This window comes from Chamaea fasciata, unplaced genomic scaffold (assembly GCF_029207755.1).
Source record: "Chamaea fasciata isolate MVZ Bird 193981 ecotype frontalis unplaced genomic scaffold, bChaFas1.0.hap1 SCAF_3, whole genome shotgun sequence".
Lineage (NCBI taxonomy): Eukaryota > Metazoa > Chordata > Aves > Passeriformes > Sylviidae > Chamaea > Chamaea fasciata.
Genome location: NW_027094088.1, coordinates 104,654,144 through 104,675,287, shown reverse-complemented (window position 1 = coordinate 104,675,287; position 21,144 = coordinate 104,654,144). Strand labels below are relative to the sequence as shown.

The following is a 21,144-nucleotide window of genomic DNA, read 5'->3' as shown; positions in this document are numbered from 1 at the left end:
CAAAAAAAATATTCCCTACTATTCAGGGTTCTTGTGCTTGTTTCCATTGCTTTGGATATTTCTTTGAACTTTTTCCCCCCTTTTAGAAATTAGAATATTTACTCATTGCTGATTAATATATGAATGTATGAAATTATATTATCAGCCCAACTGTGAGGTTTCCTTCTTTGTACCAAGTATCATACACAATCTTCAGCTGTAAGAGCCACAGCCTACCTCTATCATGGAGAGTTCCCGGAACATAATTCTCCACTGGAAAGAAAAATATACTTCTATTGAGACAGCAGGTTGTTTTTTTTTTAAAGATAAGCATTGATGCCACTCTGTTGTGAATGAAGTGAATGCAAATATAAAAACCAGCTGGCATTATGTCTGGCTTTGCTCTTCACAGCTATTCACATCCATTCATGTACGTGAGGTGATGCCATTAGTGACTCTTGTGTTACAATGGCAGTCTCTGCTGGCTGTGACTCTGAGGTACGTTTATGAAGTTTGTTCAGGCCTCAGCCAATTATGAGGGAATGAATGACTCGGGGACCAAAGCCATCCTGCAAGAGAAATGAGTCTTCAGCTGACACCTCTTCCACCATTATAGCATAGACTTACTTAGCAAAGCATTTCCAGGAGAAACATTTCTTTCTTGGGACAAGTTCATGATGATCTGTGCTGCAGGCTTGTGCACTCCACTCACTGACACCTCCTCTCATGCATTTCCTTTAAACATTTTGTTCTTGTTTTGCAGAATTATTATCTTGTTGATAGTGTCTACAGGAGCAATGACCATGTGTGCAATTGAATGGGAAGTCAGCGTTTTAGAACAGTAGTGTAGTAATGAGTCATTCAAAAATGGGATTAGAGACAAAATCTACTATAATACAATTGTGAATTTTCTGTTGGTGCTAAACTCATGTGCACTAGCTCAGTATGTTATCCCAGTTAGTATCTAGTCAGTAAAAAACCCAGAATACGTGGCCTTCCTTGAAGAAATTTACAAGTGCACATACAGCTAGGGGGAAAAAAAATGGGAATACCACAATTTTGAAGAAGAGAGCAGACTGGCCTTTTCAGCATACTGAGAGGCTGGCTGTTGTCAAATGGGTTTATGGGAATAATACTAGGGAAAGGCCTTTTTGTACCAGTTTTTGTATTAAATGGGAAATTTGAAGGGTAAGTAACTCAGAAGAGATCTTCCCACACCTGGGATAGAAAGCTTAAAACATGTAAACATTAAAACTGGACGCAGTTTTATGGATGCAGTTGCATAATGTGGGTCAAATGTTTCCATATCAGAAGAGAAGGGATTGAGACAGGCTGTGAAGATTGAGGGAATTCAGACAACAGTATCAGTATAAGGAGAAGCTCCTGAGGCTGAGTTAATGAACAGGTTAGTGGTCGAAAGCAATCGAATAGAAGATCAGCCCTGACTTAGCACATGAATGGCTGTGGCAGGCAAAGGCTGTGCTTGTGAAGCAATGATGGGGCAAAATGATGCATGAATAGGAAAGTCCCGCTGTGAAAAGAGTCTGCAGCTCCTAAGGCTGCTTCTCTGAGGTTCTGGGAACAGATTAGCCAAGGGAGAGGCTTGGCTCACTGGGACAGAGTTCTTACGGCAGCAAACCCTCCTAAGGTATTATGGTCATTGCTGGCCTAAAACATGAAATACAAACGAATTCCTACAGCAATGCATCTGGCAGCATGTCTAGTGACCATAGCATTTCAGACTCATTGATTATATTAACTAATTTTAAGTCTTTTGACAAAATGAAATGCAGAATCCAATGCATTGGGTGCCTAGATTTGGCACGCAGTCGTGATGTGGGAAAGTTAACTTCAGGATGGGATCTGCTCCTGCAAATGCATGAAACATACATCCAGATCAGCATATTTTACCAAGATGTAGCTCACAAGAGACATGCTACGGATATAAACCATCATTCCAAGGCCCTTCTCTGGAACTTGGACAGATAGCTCCAATGGCTCCCAAGCTGCAAGGTTGACCCTCAGTGAAGGTTTTAGGTTGTTAACTGCAACTGTTGTTTCAGAGAACTCAGAGGTTCACACATCCCTGACTGCCCCTCTTAAGCTATAGGGTGGCAGCTAGACAGGGAATTAGACCAGGGATAATTTGACTTGGGGTTTGGACTAGAGGATCATTAAATCCTTTCCAACCCAAACAGCTCTCTGCTTCTCTGACTGCAAGGCCGTTAAGCAGAAGATCTGAGATGGAGATACTGACTTCTTCCCTGCAGAGCAGCCCAGCTGCAGCAGAGGGCAGCCAAAGTAGGCTGCTGATTTTGGGGACTCTCTCCAAGGAAGTCATGCCTGTAAATCTTGAGGAAAGGAATCAAATCTGGGTGCTCCCCCTTCCTGGGAGTTAAGGCTGTCACACACTTCGTTTTAAAAGAGTGCAAGCTTTTGCAGGGGCCTTCATTTTATGAGAGTGTCTACCACATCTAGTTGTTTCATTTTCATGGAGGAATACCTTCATTTTAATTAATACAGGTTAATTATTTGTTACCCTGGTAGATCCAACAGCAGTTTGTCAAAACTGCTGGGGGACGTGAATGTCATGGCACAGCAGGATAAATTCTATTTATGTCCAGAGTGTTAGGTCCTGAAGTTTGTGGCCTTAGAGAATGTAGACCCCTTCATGATTAGGCACTAGCTGAGCAGGGGTGGTTGGGGCTGCAGCTCTCAGTTTCTGTGAGTACTCCTCAGTCAAGTGCCTTACCCAAGGTGTCAGGGGGAGACTGTGGAGGAAGGTGAAGGCATCCAGGCTTTTCATATCCTTTTCATATCTTTAGTTTACTGTTGTAAAATGTAGACTGTGTATTTGTTTAGTATTTTTCATTGAGGATACTTATTCACAGAAAAAAACAAAGCATAATTGTGTTAAAGGAGTTTATCTGAAATGTCTGGAGTGTAAGCAGAGCCCAGTCAGCTGTTAACACATCCTTAAATAGAGGAATAGCTAGGAAAAACATTTTGTAATGCACAGATATCAAGTAAAATTATCTAAAGCATTAAGTATTTTTAAAGCTTCCACTCAGAACAAAGGTAAGAGAGAAAGGCATTTCTTGAACTATGTTAGCATGAGTCAAAAACTTTAGTGCCATTATTGAATTGTAAGATGTGTGATGATGGAACTGCTTTATTCTTTTTTTTAGAAAAATATTTTAGAAAATAATCAAATAATTGTATTTATCAGATGAGATCCCAAACTGATTGCACTTAAACATTTTTCTGTTTCATGGTCAGGTTGGGTTTTTCTGAGAAGAAGCACACTGATCTGGACTTCATTCAAGTTTATGCTTATCAAATGCATGTTGAGTTCCTTGTGAAGATTTGATTCTTTATACAAACACTGATTAGAATTATTGAAGACAAACAGGGTCTCCAGCAGGGTCAGAGCTGGAGAGCTGGTGTAATGTAGACCAGCTGCTGTAAGTGTTCAGGGTGCCAAGAGCATAACAGGGTTTCCTTCAGCCCCAGCTGGTCTGCATGAAGGGAAGGGCTGGCTTGGAGGTTGTGCCTTAGAGGTCTTCCCTCCCCAGTAAGCAGGGGAATTGGCTTTTCAGCCCCACAACCCCCCTGGAGATAGCCCCAGGTGGCAGTGGGATGGGACACTGGGGATCACAGGGATTAGCCAAGTGGCAGCAGGCTGTAGACATCTAAGTATTTAGCTGACTAGTATTAGGCTCAAGAAATCATTTTCATTTCTTGCAGAAATGTTTCTATCTTTATCATGAGCTGGGAACTTTTATGCTCTTAGCCATGTCTATAAATACTGAAAACAGTCAGGATTTTCTCCTTTGAGACATGTCTATTTTTAAGAACACAGTTGGTAGTCACAGACATCTCATCCACACAACTGCTGCGCCAGCAGTAGCACCAGTACAGGTGCTATTCCTGCAGCCCAGCTCGCCTGGAGTCACTGCGACAGGCAGGGCCTGACTCCTCCCTGCCTGCACACCAATGGGTCGGCAGCAGCAACTGTGCAGTGCCCACAGGACAGAGAGCCAGGTTTTGTCTGAAGGTTTGACCTGTGCATGGCATCTGTCACTGTTTCCTGCAATGGAGCACTCTCTAACCAGGCTCTTGAAAAAATGGGTAAAAAGGCAAAATAGGGGATTTTCTTGTGAAATGCCTGTTTTAAAATGTCACTGACATGCAGAGATCCCTCTAATTTTTAGGGGCTGCTGAGTATGCAGAATTTATGCTCACAATGAGTGAGGCTATCAAGACGCAGCATTGGCAATGCCTACCAGCCCTGGAACTGTATTTACCAAGAGCAAAATCCCTCTGTACCAGTGATCCCATCCTTTACTCTCTCAGGGGAAGGGAATAATTGGCTCTTTGCCCAAAATCGCCACACAATAACTATTAGCGCAGCAGTTAACTCATAAATTAGTAACTGCTGAGACACGTTTTTGTTTGGTATGACACACACATGCAAATGTACATCCCATGGGTGGCGCTGGGTGGGGGGACCCCTCAAACAGGCCTTGCCGCCCCTTTGTCTCCCAGGCCCTCAGGTGGGCCCCACCTCCCACCACCACACTTCCTGAAAGGCCTAAAATCACAGAATCACTGAATTGTTAGGGTTGGAAGGGACCTCTGGAGATCATCCAGTCCAGCCCCTCCCAAGGCAGGGTCACAGGAATGTGTCCAGGTGGGTTTCGAGTGCCTCGGAGATTCCATGACCTCCCTGGGCAGCCTTTTCCAGTGCTCTGCCATGCTCAATATAAAGTTCTTCCTCATGTTGAGGGGGAACTTCTTGTGTTTTAGTTCACTGCCACTGCTCCTGTCACTGGGCACCCCTTAAAAGTCAGGCACCAGCCCAGTGCTTCAGGCTGGAGGAGACTGAGGGGAGACCTCATTTCAGTCATCAACATCCTCATGAGAGGAAGTGGAGGGGGAAGTAGCAATGACTTCTCTCTGGTGATCAGTGACAGGACCCAAATAAGTGGTTTGAAGCTGTGTCAGGGGATGTTTAGGTTACATATTAGGAAAAGGTTTTTCACCCAGAGATCGGTTGGACACTGCAACAGCCTCCTCAGGACAGTGGTCACAGCACCAAGCCCAAGACAGTTCAAGAAGCGCTCGGACAATATTTTAAGGCACATGGTGTGACACTCGGGATCTCCTGTACAGGGTCAGGAGTTGGAATTCTTGATCCTGATGGGTCCCTTCCAACTCAACAAGTTCTGTGATCCTCTTCGCACCTGCCTTTGACATACTTATATGCATTAATGAGATCCCCTCTCTGTTTTGTCTTGACTGAACAGGCCCAGTTCCCACAGTGTCTTCTAACACGGGAGATGCTCTCGGCCCCCCATTTTTGTGGCCTCCTCTGGACCCTCTCCTGTAGCTCTCTGTCTTTCTTGTACTGAGGAGCCCAGATCTGGACACGGTAGATGCAAGTGAGCACAAACAACCAAACACCAACCCTGCCGTGTGGCGGGAAGGACAGGGACAGGGACATCCCCCTCCCGCGGTGCCCGCACTGAGGGGCGGCAGGCGGCGCATGCGCGGCGGAAGGGGCCGGGGGCCGCCGCCTCCTCCCTCCGCCTCCCCGCGGGCCGGGCCGGGGCGCGCAGGCGCGGCGGGGCCGGGGCGGGCAGGGGCGGCGGGGCCGAGCGGCGGCGGCCGGGGGGAGCGGCCGGGGAGGTTCAGCCGCGCTCTCGCTGTCCCTGTCCCTCCGCGCCATGTTGTTGTGAGCCCCGGGCGGGCGGGAGGGGAGGCAGGAAGGAGCGGCGCCCAGCGGGAGCGGCAGGAGGAGGAAGGGGCCGGCGGGCGGGCAGGCGTGTCCCAGCGGCCGCTCCGGCTCCATCGCCGCCAGCCAGCCCGTGAGTACCCCGGGGAGGCCGGCGCCGCGCTGGGAAGGCCGCGGGCGGGCGGAGCGGGCGGGCGGGCCCCCCTTTCTCCAGCCCCCTTTTGTCTGCGGGCTCGGCTGCGCGCCGAGGGAGGGGAGAGGGAGGGGAGGAGGAGGAGGAGGAGGAGGAGGAGGAGGAGGAGGAGGAGGAGGGAGGGGGCGGGAGGGGGCCATGTTGTGGCAGGTCACCGGGCGGCGCGGGGCCTGCGCGGCGGCCTCGCCGCCTTTGTGTCCGCCCGGGAGCGGCGCCGAGGTGGGGACGGAGCGGGCGCCGTGAGGGGCGGCGGCGCCGGGGGAGCGAGCGAGGGAGGGGCGGCATTGTGCGCTCGGAGGGGCCCGGGCGGAGCCGACCCCGGCCCGGCGGGGTGTGCGGGACCGGGTCGGTGCCCAGGAGAGCGCCGGGGGCCCGGGGCGGGCGGGGGCGGACGCGGACGCAGCGCTGGGGCTACAATGGGCTCCGACTCGGGGGGGAGCGGGGACGGGGGCGGCGCTGGGACCCCACGGGCCATTGCGTGGCTGGAATCACACGGGCTTTGTTCGAACGTACGAAAAACTTGTGTTATTTTTTTGGTATTTTTAAAGATAATATCCTCACTTCCTGAGAGTGCAGCGAGAAGGCCAAATGTCTTTGGTAGTTGGTAGTACACAATGAAGCTAAGGGTTCGTTTCTGCTTCAAACCTGCCTGTGCAGCCCACAATAACAAAAAGTTGAGGAAAATTCTTCCTGTCCTGAGTGGATCGTGCGTACAACGAACAGTTCGGGGTTAATCTCCGTGGCAGTTACTGTGCAAAGATTTTCGGGTTTTGTTTTGTCATTGTTTTCTTTTGTGAGTTTCCTAAGGTCAGACTCCTGTTTCCTTGAGAGAAAATTAATATTTTTGGGACGGTTTATATTCTTCTGATTTACAGTTTGTAGCAAGATGGCTTAATACCAAAATGTGCAGCGTATTTGAGATGTGATAAAGAGGTTCTTATCACCTGGTTTTGGGATCCTTTTTTCTGAGCAACTAGATGTGTATGAGCAGTGAGAATCGGTAAATTCTTAATTCCCCTAATATTCACTTATATGCTGCATGTTAACAAAATACTTTGTAGTTTATTTTACTTTCTCTTCGTTGCATCTCCACTGAGAGATCACGCCTTCATAGTTTCAATGAGCTGATGGTGTAGGTCTTCAGGTATGTGGGATATATACATATTCGAATGCATTCGAAATGTAATTCCTATGCCATGTTACCGTTTTTACACATAAAGCATAGTTTTTCTGTTATATTTAGTCACGTCTAGGTTTAAAACCAGATGTTAACAACAGTCGCAGTTTTGTTGGGAGACTGAGGGAAATGTTGCCTACTTTGCTCAACAACTCTGTGTCAATGTGAATATAAATATGCTGGGGAAGTGGGAGAAGGAAACTCGAATAAAAAGGGAAATGCTAATTTAGTGGTAGTGTGGTTTGGGTTATATATGTGGAAATGACACCAAATCACCTGACAGTTTTCTGAAGTGTTCAGAGTTGAAAATTTGGAATTTGGCCCAGCAGAATGGTTAGTAGGCAAATGCATGTGAGAAACTGCTTAATAATGCACATTCTGCAGTTTATTATGTGCATGTTGCACATAGGAAAGTCCATGTTATTGAAATCCTATTTTTTCTGCATTAGCAATAATGTTTTAATAATGTTTTGGTTTATTTTTTTTCTGTAGTATTGCTCTGTAGTACTGAATATTTTCCTTCTGTGTTGGGATGTTGGCACAGCACTGAGGCTATTGTAATTTTATCTGGTATCGTGATTGAGCTAATAGTGCAAGCACTTGGCTCAAAGAGCTGGGCTTGCCTGTCTTTTTATGAGAAGATGCCTCTTGTTATGACAGTTTATATTAAATCTTACACTGGATTGTGGAGTACACTGAAGGCTTTATGGAGCTGTTTTCCTTGGGTGTTTCTCTGCAATATTCTCAGTGGGCCAGGTGTTGCAGATGTTTAGGGCAAGTGTGTTAACAGAACATCAGCTTGCTGAATACTGTGAACTAGATCTGATTTTTAAACAGCACTTTCTAGTTCACTTTTAGATATTGTCCCCTCTCCTTGATTCAGTGATATTTCAGTGTGCACTGAATAATGAGCATGTGTAGAAGCATTGTCCTTGATAATTTCATCTTTCTCTTTGTACAATGCTTTCCAAAACCTCAAAATTATTAGACCAAGATTTTATACACAGAGCCAAGTAAGCCAGTAGAGGGTTTGAATTCCTGCCTGTATGTCTTCCTGCTTTTTTTTTTTTTGAATGTGGAATTACATGAAAGTTAACTGTCTAGTACACTAAAAAGAAACCTAAATTCTCTTGAATGTTAAATTCTGTGTTGAGAATCTCCTGTAAAATAGCATTAATACCTTGTTGTTGGTTTTTTTTTAAAGTTTGATAGAAACTCTACAGAGGAAACAACATAAGATAGTAGACATGATCTATAAATGCTTCTCATTGTGTGTATCAAAAGTGTAGGTATGTAGGAGAGTTATCAGTCTTCTTTCTCTTCAGGTAATTTAGGTGAAAATGTTTGCCTCATCTGGCTGGGATTTCCCCACCCTTAACATTGCTGTTGTCTTGCTTATTCTGTATAAGCCAGTGCCCAGGCCTTGTCTTGGGAATGAGGCAAGAAATCTTTCCTTTAAAAGCTCCTGTTACAAATAATACCAATTGTGTAGTGTTGCTAGTAATGAAATTGGAGGCACTTCACAGTCATATAGTGGAAAAACATTTTAAATTCCATCTAAACATGTAAAGGATTTAGTTCTGGGTACTTCAGTGTCATTTCAAACAAGTTGTATAAAATTTATACAATGGCTTGCGTGCTGAAACTTCTCAGCAAGATTTAGTTTTCTCTCAGAGTACCTGCTGTGGCTTTTAGAATAGCAGGCAAGAGCTGATATGTGGAATGTTTAGCTTACAAATAAAGACCACTTATCTCTAAAGATTTTTTTTCATTACTGCTTAACAGGTACTTTTTCTAAATGTGGTTATTTAAGAGCAGTTGTAGGTATGTAAAAGAAACACATCTGAGGAGGTTATGACAACCATCTTAGGAGTTAAGAAGGAAATGCAAAACTCCATAGCATAAGCATCTCAGTAATAATCCACATTTGACTTTTTTGCCAGTTCTCTGTATATGCATCTATGTGCACTAAACTTGAGTGGTGATGTGATCTGCTGTCCTCTGCAGGCTATGCTAAAAACTCATCTGCAGCTTTTCTAGGCAGGCTTATTTCTTGACAACAAATATTTGTGTACCTTGGACTAAGTGATCTGGTGTATGTTTTGTAGTTGTGGTTATTTTAAATTTATTTTTTCGTACGACTCCAGGATAGGTTACCTCTTGCTTCATTAAGGTATTGGCAGAAGTCTCAGTTACAGGTAATAGGTCTGGTTGTGTGTCTTTCCATATAATGCTCCCAGTGTGTAAATCCTGGTGGAAAAAAGTGGAGTTGTGTCAGGCCTTTGTTCATAACTCTGGTCTTAGATTTCATCCATTTTTTTTAGGAAGAATTTTGGGTGTTGGGTTGAACTAGTCTTACAGTCATTTTGCATGGCTGATACAAAATTTCTTGTGGAATTAGAACATAAATCTCTTCAAAGGGAAGTGAGTTTTTAAAAGCTGCATTAAGTTCTGTAACTCTTCACCTGTGTGTATTGATTAAAAACAAAGCTAGACTTGCTGGAAATGACTGTGTACAATTAGTTGATCTAAAAATAAGGAGTCTGGATTGACTCATATTTTTCAACTATCTTCTATTTATCTCCTCTATGATGCATATTGCTTAAATTTTAGTTCTGGTGCAGTACAGTGATGAGTTAATCACAGTTTGAACAAGTTGCAGAACTCATGTTACTACAGTATTTTGACAATAAGCAAATATCTACTGCAACAGTACTGATGAGCCAAAGTAGCTTTAGATGTTGCATTACTCAAAAAACCAAGATTGTTCAAGATAATAAAAAAATACTCCTACTGTATAACTGTCTATATAATATAGTTTTCCTTAAAGATGTGACATTTGGTAGTCTTTAAGACTCAGTGAATAAGGTAGTATTGTGTGGAGGGATTAAGGGACTGGTTTATTTTGTCTGTATTTGAGATCTAAGTGTTGTAGTTTGATTAAATAACTGTCCACATATGTTAGATTTTAATTGTAACTTACCACTTTCCTTTAACATGAAAAATAAGACATTTCTTGGAACTTGAGTATTTTTTTCTCCCTTAGAAACTACTTATTTTAGATTGTAGGTGGTGTTTTGGGTTTTATTTATGTCCATTCACATACTAAAAGGCTGATAATCCTTCAGTTATGGTAGATGAAGAATGTGTGGAGATCATTAAGTGTGGGTGTTCAGGCAGAGACAGGTGTTTTTTCCTGAGGGGGTTTTGTCAATACCAGCGTGGTTTTCTGTTGTCAGTTATAATTGTTTTAAGCCAAGTCTTAAATGTTCCACAAGTGAGCCGATGAATTTAATTTTAATCTGAGTCTGAAATCTTTATTTTGTGAAGACCCCCACATGTCCTGTTGTGTGTGTTAGAGACATTTAATGTCAATTACTGTGTTAGAATGTTATGTGGCATAACACATTTGAAAGAACTACTGAGGCTGGGGTATAAGAGTGAGATGTAGTTTAGATAGAGAAGTTAGTTTTCTGTGCTACTTTGTTACATAGTCTACTAATTATAGAATCAGACATAGCAGTATAACAGAATTAGTGGTTTTACTTATCATGCTGAGTAATAATGTAAGAGAAACTGCTGCCTTTGTGATTGAAAATTGTATTTTGATCATTTTAGCAAGGAAATATGTGGGCAAGCATTTATAATATATGGAGCTCTACCATTTTAATACATTGTGGTGCCTTTTTTTCTTTTGGAGTCCTAATTTGGTAGTGGCATTTAAGATTTAAGGTTTAAATTGGTAAACTTATTTCCCAATAAATATTGTTCTTGTACTGCTTGGACTTTTTTTTTTCCAGTCCTAATCATAAGAGCTATATATTTAAAGACGTGTAGGACAGCCTTTAGTGTTATCAAGCATTTTTCTTCTTAGCTTTCTATGTGGAGTGAGCATTTCTCGTGTCTTCCTAGGCATGAATGAGGTGTCCTGGGTGGAGATGCATGTGAACATTGGTCTGGCAGGCAGTGGGGTTGGAGCAGGGGTTGCCCCAGCTGGAGCAGTAACATCAGGGCCCAGTTCAGGGGGAGCCCTCCTCGCACCATCCCTGTCACTGTGCTGTCAGGTGCTTCCGGTGTCCAGGCACCCCTCAGTGCATGTTCTCCATGCCACAGCTGGAGTTTGTTCCAGCCAGCAGGCTGGAGGGCAAACACTGATGGCCCACAGGAGATGGTGTTCATGTATGTCATACAGTTGATTTGTTTTTCATTGGAATAGTTGCTGTGTTTTGTGTCAAATCCACATCTTTTAGAACAGTATGTGTGAATTCAGCTGATTTTTCAAGGCTGTAATAATGCAACCTAAACCTTGCTACTAATTTTATTAAAGCAGTTACACACAAAACTGCATAAAGTAATTTTGAAGTGTTCAGTTGGAACCATTTGTTTAACTTGCATAAGCATATCATATTTCTCTGAGTGCCTGTTTTTTATCAGAGTATGATAAAATAATTAGTTTTGAATTTATGGAAAGCAGTTGGTTCAATTTGAAAAGGCACTCACTCCTGGTAGGCTTTATGAGAAGTAATATGCATTTAGTACTGAGTCTTAGTTGCTACACTTAGAGATAAGAATGTTTTATTCAGGTGAAATAGAAGTAGAATGAAGTGTAGATTAAAATGTAACTCTCCTTTTGCATATGCTAATCTAGAAGAGAAAAAAACCCCAGTTTTAAGCCTTTTGCCCTCATATTCTTGATACAGCTTCCCAAGTATCTTTTAAAAACTTCTGTTTGGATTTGAGGGAAGGAATTACTTTCTCCCCCAGGATTCTGGTAGTGTGCCACATTTTAGGTCCACAAGGAACTTTTTGCACCTTCCCAACCCCAAGGACGTAGGGACTGTACTCAAAAACTGTAGTAAGTATAGGAGCAAATGTCAATAAACAAAATTTGCTGAGCTTACAAATATCTGTTATGTCTTCATCTTTTTCTTCACCTGTTCTTCCTCATTCTTTAATTTCTTTTGGCATTTTTTTCCTGGCTTTCCATTTTACTGTTTTCTTCCTCTTGTATTGACCTACATAGCAAAATAGAAAACCTTTTACCTGATATCCTGCTTCATGCTGCATCATGTTCTTTATTACTTGTACAGAAGCCATGAACCAGTTTTGTAAATCTGAAATTCTACAATATTTTATTTGTCCATTTGGATACACTTCCTGAGGATGAAAATGATGAGTTCTTCCTCTCTAGTGGAAGTTGCACAGGTAGTGGTGCTGATTTTCACTAGCATTTCTCAAGGCTGATCTGTTGTGTAGGTAAAATTATTCACAGCTAAGTAAATGTTGAATAACAGTTGTGTGTCTCCCTTCTGCCACCTGCTTTCCATCCCCAGTGATCAGAGCTGTGCCTTTATCAGCAGCTTTGTTTAGTTCAGTTGGGTCCATCCAAATACTTGTGGATTCCTCTTGGAGGTGAATGTCATGAACCTCATTTGTGTCTTCTGGTAACTGGAGTGGGGGAGGCAGAGGAACTGTGCTTAATTTTTGAAGTGCTTCAGTGATTCTTTGCTTTATGAAGATTTGGTGAAGGGGAAGCTGCCCTCTGCTGTGCATTATCCATGTGGGAATAGTAGTTTTCAGCATACTGTAATCATTATCTTACTATTGCACCATTTTTTGACACATTTGCTCTCATTCTTCCATAGCAGCATAATCCAGCAGAAATCAAGGATGGGTCAGGGGACTTCTCCATTTCAATTCTTTGATTTGAGTTCTGTGTACCAGTGTTCCTTGGGATTTAGTTAAGATGGAGGTTACTGTTTTGTTGGAGATGTTTTGGGTTGGTGGGGGGTTGGGGTGGTTGGGGGGGGGGGTTTGTTAGTTTTTGCTGTTGTTTTGGGGGTTTTTGTTTTGTTTTCAGAACAGAAAACTAAATTAATTGCACTAAAGAAATGGGTTTTCTGAAGTCTATATTTATGCAAACAGTGGACGGAGTTTAGCTGGGATTATGGTCTGTGTCTATACACAGACTGTGTAGGTTAATATATTAAAATAAATTTCTTTTATGCATTCAAAGAAAAAATGGAAAGAAAACTAATAGTAGCAGATATAGTAGATAAACATCCTGTAATGTCTGATGTTGAAAGAATCACTGAATGGTTTGGGTTGGAAGGGACCTTAAAGATATCCAGTTTCAAGCCCCCACCCCTACATGGGCAGGGACATCTTCTACTAGGTCAGGTTGCTCAAAGCCCCATCCAGCCTGGCCTTGAACACTTCCAGGGATGGGGCAGCCACAGCTTCTCTGGGCAGCTGATGCCAGTGCCTCACCATCCTCACAGCGAAGAATTTCTTCCAAATACCTGCTGTAAGCCCTCTCTCCCTGTAAAGCCATTTACCCTTGCCCTGTCCATCCATGCCTTGGTCCAGCTTTCCTGTGACCCCTCTGGGTACTGGAAGGTGCACTGAGGTCTCCTCAGAGCCTTCTCTTCTCCAGGCTGGACAACCCCAGGTCTCCTCCAAACCCCCAAGAATTTCTCCCCAGCATTGCTCTCCATCCAGTTTTCCAGGGATAGTCTTCTGTCAAGTAAGGCCCATGATCCTGAGGCCTTCAGTGATGATTTCGAGTAAATCCAGAGTGTGGAAACACCTTGTATCCACTTTCATACCCAAAAATACCTGATACTTTTTGACTGACACATAGAAGGGAGTTCAGAGTTGTTGTTGGGAGCTATAAGACAAAACAGATCAGCTTGGCTGGAGTTACTAATGGATTGTGAAGAGTCTTCAAATTAGTTGAAGTGCTAAAGAATCTCAGTTAGAGAATAAGAAGTTGATAAATATACTTCATTAATTGCAAGAAATTAATTCCTGGGAAGACTAGTGAAACATTATCTTGTTCTTCCGAAAGCCATCTGAAATATCCTTAAAAGAACTGAACATAAGGCAAGATGATGTCTTTAGTAAAGATAATTAATTGTCTAGTAGGATATTTAATTTTTACTGTGGTTAAAGACTGAGGAATTGCTTGTAAGTGTCCCTGATAAGAGGTTATTGAGGGATGAACTGTGGGAATTACACTGAAGTATCAGTAGTTGGAAGGCAGTTCATGCCATGAATAAGATGCTTTAACTTTGGGTCAGCCCTTAAGTGATCAAGTAGTTGGATTGGATGATTCCTTCCATAAATATTCTATATTTATATATTACTCTATATATTTCCTTCCAGAAATATTCTATTATATGTTAATTCACAGTAGCATTGGAGGCCTTTGATAGCCCAGGGAAACATGAAATGGGTTATCCTGGAGATCCATGGTAGTATTGAGGCCTAGTGTACCCTAATTTGGAAATCATCAAGACTAATGGAAAAACTCCAGGTGGCACACACATTTAAGAGAAGAGCAGGAAATACAACACCCCACGTGGAATTGGATTCGACACTTGGTTGAAATGAAAAATTCGTTTTGCTAAGTGTACACATTGGTATCCAAATTTGACACATTGGTGTCCAAATGAACTAACCACTGGCTCAGAACTAAAATCATCTTACAGAGCGTTTCAGCATAAGAAGCACAGAAACATGCAAATTGTTAATATTCTCAGTCTCTTGTGTTCTTCCATATCTGCTTCAGCTGTAGCAAATAAAAATTGAAGTGGTGGACAAGAGTTACTAATGGTCAACACTTCAGAGACTTGAACTACTTTGAGGCAGAGGGGGAGGCTCAAAAGAATAATTTGCAGCATAGAAGAGGGCAGAGGCTAGAGGAGCATGCTTTACATGTGAGGTGATAGCCAGAAATCTTTGGGCACTCAGCTGAACAGTAGTGCATGCACAGCTCCTCAGTACAAGATATCAAAGCCAGCACTGTTAATTTGAGTCAGGACACCATTGTCACCTTCCATGTTAAAACAGTAGTGACCATCCAGTCACTGACAATGTTAAGTATAAACTCCTTAATCTAGAGATAGTCATCCCTGACTCTCATTAATCTTTCTTTAAAATATTTAATAGTGAAAAGAGTTATAAGGGATAATGAACTAAGTATAAAAACTATTTCAGTTGAGGTTTGGACATTTTTTTCTTTCCCTCAAGACCAAAAATGCATTTCAGTCTCTGGTAGCAGAGCATTTGAGGAAGACTGCTGTGTGCTGTGGCATCATCCTTTTGTTCACATCCCCGTGGGGCTGCAGATAGGTTAGTGATCTGTTTGTCATTAACGCACGTTATTTCAGAAATGAAGAACTGTCTAGGACAGAAAGGCTTAGTGATGATCATCAATCAGTATGTAATATTTGGAGTTACAAAGAAGTTTTTTTTTTTAAATCAGGTTATATTTTCTAGCATGTCTGACTACTTGCAGATGTTCTTCCCACATGCTGAAGCAAACAGCTACTGTAGTGTGATACTGCCCAGGCTACTTGTCCTGTCTTTTCCTAGTTCAGCTCCATCTACTTCCCTCCCTCATGGCAGAGGTAGTTTAACACTTCCTTAGTTTAATCTAAATATTTTGGGCTGTGGATTTTAACATGACCTGGGTGTCTTTGCTTCTTGCTTTTGAAGAAGCAAGAGTTGATAAGCAAGACTGACAGAAAAGCTTTGACTGCACCAGCCTTTTCCAAAAATCCAAAGGGTAGTGGTGCCATAAACAAAAGAACATAAATTGTGTCTTTACACAGAGTTTCAGTTGAGCTGCAGTTGCTGCAACTCAATTGTGTTGGAATTGACAAATATCTCAAAGTTTTGTGAGCAGCTTCTGTAACAAAGAAAAGCCCTTTCTTGGAGGGGAAGAGGAGAGAACAAAGGGAAGTGTCTTACTGAGTTCAAGAGCTTTTTGGCACTTCTGTGGTCTGGAGGAGAAGCTGTATGTTTCACTCTTTGCAAGTATCCATCCTGACTTCCGCGGGGGTCTGTTAGAGCTAATGTAGCCTTGAGAAAATGTATAGATGCTGTTAAACTAGCAAAATGTGCAAATACTTAATGGGATGAATCGGACAACTCCTTGCAAAAATTATGCCTTGGTTTTAATAAGATTATTTTGTTTGCTGTTCAAATAAAATAGACTAATATGTTTGTGCAATAGAAATTGGGAAATCATTTTCCCAGATGAGACCTCACAGTCATGCAGCTATCCCTTGAAACAATGAACATAATCTCCTCATTCAGATTGAGAGCAACATAATCTGTTTCCTGACCTTACAGTGAGAATTGCGTTTCCTCAATCATTAGTTCTGTTTTTTTATAGATTTTACTTAAAATTGTCCCTAGAAATAGGCTTGCAGTCCATTTTTTAAATTTCCTCTCTTTGTTTGCAACTTTTACTTCAGCTAAAAAGTGTAGTTGTTAAATATAACTATTTTAAAGTGATTTCAAAATAATTTTCATAAGCAGATTTTTTAAGACTTTTTCAAGCGTTAATCACCTATACAACACACAAACACTTCGTTAGTTTTTCATTGTAATAGCTTAAGTTTTATCTCAGCTGATTGATGGGGTTGTTCTCCCTGTGAAGTTAACATCCCTCTGAAGCTGTTCTTACTTCTGTTTCTGCAAGCAACAAGTTTTCTAACAAGTTTGAAATATTATCTTTCTGTGCTTGGGTTTGCTGTGGTTTAATTTTGAGTTTGCTGTTGTCATCAATTAGTTCCAGTAGCATTTAGCTCCACCAAACTAGAAACCCAGATTGTGATTGTTGAATATATGATTTAAGCAACTTCTCAAACTTGCAAATAACTGAAACTTTTCAAGCCTCACAAACTGGGAAAAGAAATCTTAGACTGGCAGGATTTTCCATTGTGCCTAGAGGAGAGCTGAGGGAGAGGGCATTTGATTTCTGTTTTGGAAAATCTGTTCCCTGTTAAAACATCTTGTTCAATAACTTCCTGATGAGATTTTTCTGTCATAGTAGTGTTGCATGAGATGGGGCAAATACTGTGAGTTTTTCGAGTGAATTTTAAGGTTGGACCTTTATTTCTGTTAAAAAAACCCCTAAATGTCTTGCAAATTGCTTAGTGAGATACCACTTTATTGCCTGCTTGTGACTCTCAGTTCTGATAGCAGACATAACTGGAAAGAGGAAATGTGTCTGTCTTTCCCCTCTCTTTGATTTGAAGTAGCTGAGGAAGGAGTATTTTGTGATGTATTGCAACATGGTTTCATGTAATTGGACTGAAGGAAAAACATCGAGAAATTTTCAGTGATTTGCTTTACAGCACTTCCCTAGGTAGAAGAAAATTACAGCATTGAATTTTGAAGATACTCAGTCTGTATTTTTAGTGTTTTCCAGCATGTAGTGCATGGAATAGGCAGCTTAGTGTGATCTGTCATCAGGGCAGGGAAAAGGAGAATAATTGCAGTCACCTGACTGCGCAAGCAAGTTTGTTCTGTGTGACTTCTGTTCTTTAGAGTCTCCTTTTCTTAATCACTCCTTCCGACCACATTTGCTGTTCCTGTGTGTCTGCAGTTTCTGACCTTTTCACCAGCATTTCGAGCTGCAGGTGATGGTTTCGGCTTGACCAGTTCCCCCCCACTGCAGATTGTCTCCTGTGGTGTCAAGTGGTGAACTGTTGCCTCCTGCACGTGGACTTGGTGTTAGTTGTGTCTTCATTAAATATCTTCACAGTGTCCTTGTGCTGTCCAACGTGCTCCTTTATATTTCCACCTGCCTTGATGTCCCCAAACACTTGGCAAGCATTGTCGAATGCCTTCATGTGAATGACTGCTCCATTCTCACTTTACCAGTTTGGTTTCTTTTTGTATCAGTCTTTGTAATATATCTTACACTTAAGAGTTCTTTGAAGCAGAGTCCTTCATACTTTGGTGCTTATTCAGTAATTAGCATAGGGTGAGCCTGGTTTGATACTACAGCAAACAAATAGCATGTGGTCAGCTGTGCATTATCTTGGGTTTGCATACAGATAAACTGTGGTGTGGGCTTGTGCAGCAGTGGCTCTGCACAGAATCTGTTCAGGTCTGAGGAATTCCTGACAGCAGCACAAACCTGAAGCAGTGCTCCTTCCAGGGGAAATGTGTGGTGGTAGCAGCCTTGGAGCCCCAGAGTAGGAAGCAGAGACCTGAGCTGGTGGTGTTCGGAGCCGGCTTTTTTTCCATTCATTCCCATGTGCTCCAGGTTCTAGGTGAGACTGTGAGTGGGGCTGTGTTTTAAACATGGCTATTGTGTGGTTGTGGAGTTTTGTCCTAAAGTGAAAAATTGTTTTAGGCCTTCTAGGAGAGTTTTGCATGACATCCAGGTGGTGGGAGACTATAAACTTGGCTAAAAATAACTGTATATAGGCATTCAAGCGTTTTTCATTTGCAGCAAATTTCTTGATATGTTCTTATTCATTTGGTTATGTTATTCATGGTGTCAAGAAAATAAAAATACGGGTTAGTGTAACTTTTGCTTAATCTGAGTTCTTATCTGTGGGTTTAGAGTGCTGTTTGTCTTTCTTTAATGTGATTTAAAATTGGTGATTTTGAAAATATGACACTGCTGTATTGCATGGAGGAGCTGCATTTAGCTTTCTGAACTACCTTGATTTGGTGCCAATGACATTAAAGTCACAGGGTGAAGAAGGCCCTTGTGTGCCTTTATGAAGATTTGTGTGAAAGCTTTTTTCTCTTCAGTGTGAAGATGAAGAGAAAAGCAAAGTGGATGAATAGTGAAGGGAAACATGTAGCTGTGTAAATTATTTCAGGGAATACTTTATTTTGTGTGAGGATGATTAACCTGGAATTTAGACATCTAACCAGAGATTTTGCTTATAAAATCACCATCTGATATTTTTTTAGATGATAATTCAAATGTGGCTTGTTTTTATCCACAATTACTGCTTTTGCCTGCCCTACATGCTGTGCCTGTTCCTGTACTGATAGTGGCTTTTACATATAACTGCTCTTAAATTTCTGGCTTCTTAAATGAAAAAGTTGAAGTATTTGGCTTTAAATCCATTGAAGCACAAATGTATCAATATCAATCTTTGAACTAATTTTTATTAAAAAGCTTTTGTCACTTCAATTAGAATTCTAAATAGCCTACTTAATTTTATTTGTTTTCTTTTATTTACTGTCATTGGTATAAAGTCTTTGATGTTATTTTAGATTTTTACTTCCTTTGAAGGACTATGCTAGCCAGCATTTAATGAGATATTAATGTCCAAAGCTAGGCTGCAACTCTTAGAGAATTAGAAGTGAGGCTTATTGAGTTAGAAGTAGTTTCTAGTTGGCTGGTTTATCGCCTTTTCTGCAATTGTAGAAACCTATGGGTTGTTTAAATACATGTTGTCCAAAGAGAACATCCTTAGCAAACAGCTGAAATAATCGATAACAGCAATTTCTTTAAATGTCCGTTCACCTGCTGTAGGCAGATAAGTAGAGAACACATATGCTTCCCTGTAGCAAAGGAGGAACTAAAAAAATACACTAGAAGAAATATGTTTTACCATTCTCTGGCTCTCCTTGAGGTTATGTAGAGTTTAAATACTAAAAAAAATTTCAAGGTGGATTTTGAGGCAGACTAACATACACTTGAAACCTTGAGGTTTATCACTGTTATTTTATGCTGGGGGTACAGAGGAGCTGTGTGTTTGTCAGCACCTTTCTTTGCAAAAGCTAGTTATTTGTAGTGGAGTGAGAAGTCTAAAAATTCCAATTTGTTTGTTTGGGTTTTTTTTTTCATACTATCAACTGTTCAGTTCATTGCATAAGAAGTAGGTAGTTTGATCTCTGGTTGTAGCATCCACTTGGAGAAAATCAGACTGTGTTGATATTCCCCAGTTTCTTCTTGTCTGCTCAGGAAGGGAGAAAAAAAAAAGCAAAACTGGAAGGCCAACAGCTTGTTCAAATGGTTCTGGATCATGAGGGAGAATTCATGATGCTAGAAACTTCTGAGCAGGACAATTAGTGGGAGAACTTTAGTTTTTCCATGTAGTGTTACTAAAAACTATATCCTTGAGAAATCAATATTTTATGTGGTAAATGCATCTGCCATATTCAGGAGTAAACAAAATGAAAGTAAATGCTCTGAAGAAGGGGATTGTTACATATCAGTTGCTGGGAGTGGGAGGAGTGTTTGTGATACCAGCTCTACAATAAAACAAAATAAAACTGTTTCCTGGAAATTCTGTTAGAGTAACTTCCGGAATTTCCTCAGCCCCACTTTTCATAGGGGTGAGATCCATGTGTGTGTACATGCATATGAAATAATTTTCTTCATATAAATGGTATTATTTAGAAATGAGTTATATTCCATGGAATTCCTTAGAATTTTTAAGATGGTGTTAAAACCCCATAATTTGTCAAACAGAAATTTAAGGTCTGGGTCTTTTTTTTTTTTTTTTTTAAAGAACTTTTCAGACATTTGTGTAGAGGAGATGTTCTGTTTCAGATTCTTTGGTAGTAGACAGAAAAGTGAGGATAGTTGAGATTTCTAAACATATCAGCAAAAGAATATTGATTACAATGTGGAAAATGAATTTACGGAAAATTTTACTTGATTCAAGGCCTGTGGATTCCAGTGTTCCAATTCTTGTTAATACATTTAAGAAAAGCTTGTTGACTCCATTAGAATGAAAGTTATGTTTCATTAATCATTACAAAATACATTGAGATAAATTGTCCCTAGTTCCTGCTTCTGTGTAGATATCTTTAGAGTTTATACAGAGTTTTCATCTTCAGAAAAGGCAGTTTTAAGCCTTTTTTTAATAGTATATTGCCTAGAAAGCAGTCGATGATTTTTTTAAAGTTTTTTAATTTACTAAATAAAGTTTTTGAATGAGAGCAAACCATGAAATCATGAAGGCTGAAAACAGCAGCACATCAAATTAATGTTACACTTCTGTATAGAAGTAGCTGCACAGTTATTACTGACTGACAGAGCCTTTCTGTGTAGAACAGGATAATCATGGTTAGAAATTTGGCTCTTAAACTCCTCTAAATTTTTATTGCACCATTTGTAGCACTTGCTACTGCTATCAGAAAGGTGATGCTGACTAACCAGCTTAACAAGAAGTGTAGATATTTAAAATTAGGAAAAAAAGAGTTTAGCCATATGCATGTAAGTAATCACCAATTAAATTAAGCATGTGTAGACAGAAACTGCAACTCATATTTCATTTCACA

The 21,144-nt window shown here is 41.1% G+C and overlaps 1 protein-coding gene across 9 annotated transcripts in view; it reads left to right on the top strand.

Annotated features, from left to right (window-relative positions):
- The first annotated feature begins 5,638 nt into the window (after window positions 1-5,638).
- Window positions 5,639-21,144, top strand: part of PUM2 (pumilio RNA binding family member 2) — a 66,810-nt gene continuing 51,304 nt past the window's right edge. For 4 of the 9 annotated variants that reach the window (XM_066179988.1, XM_066179991.1, XM_066179990.1 and 1 more), the window contains exon 1: window positions 5,640-5,849. The gene's annotated coding sequence lies outside the window, so the exon portion shown is untranslated. Of the gene's footprint in view, window positions 5,850-6,055; window positions 6,129-21,144 lie in introns of those variants that run through there. The other 5 variants (XM_066179989.1, XM_066179986.1, XM_066179983.1 and 2 more) reach the window with 3 other exon arrangements.